Raw genomic sequence first — 202 nt, forward strand, 5'->3', positions numbered from 1 at the left:
CGCTCCGTGCCTCGGCAACATCGCCCGGCCATCAATAGTGCTTGGTTAATTAATTTGATGGGAACAGCAGGGACCACATTTTGCATTTAGTGAACTTCTGAGAACTTCCAACCTCATCTTCATAATTGGCCTCATAAATTTGAGGAAAGAGAGAAATCAGCAAAGCTAGAGGAGCGCGGGAGGCGGGAGAGGCCCCGCACGC

Source organism: Phaethon lepturus, unplaced genomic scaffold, assembly GCF_000687285.1.
Source record: "Phaethon lepturus isolate BGI_N335 unplaced genomic scaffold, ASM68728v1 scaffold22503, whole genome shotgun sequence".
Taxonomy (NCBI): domain Eukaryota; kingdom Metazoa; phylum Chordata; class Aves; order Phaethontiformes; family Phaethontidae; genus Phaethon; species Phaethon lepturus.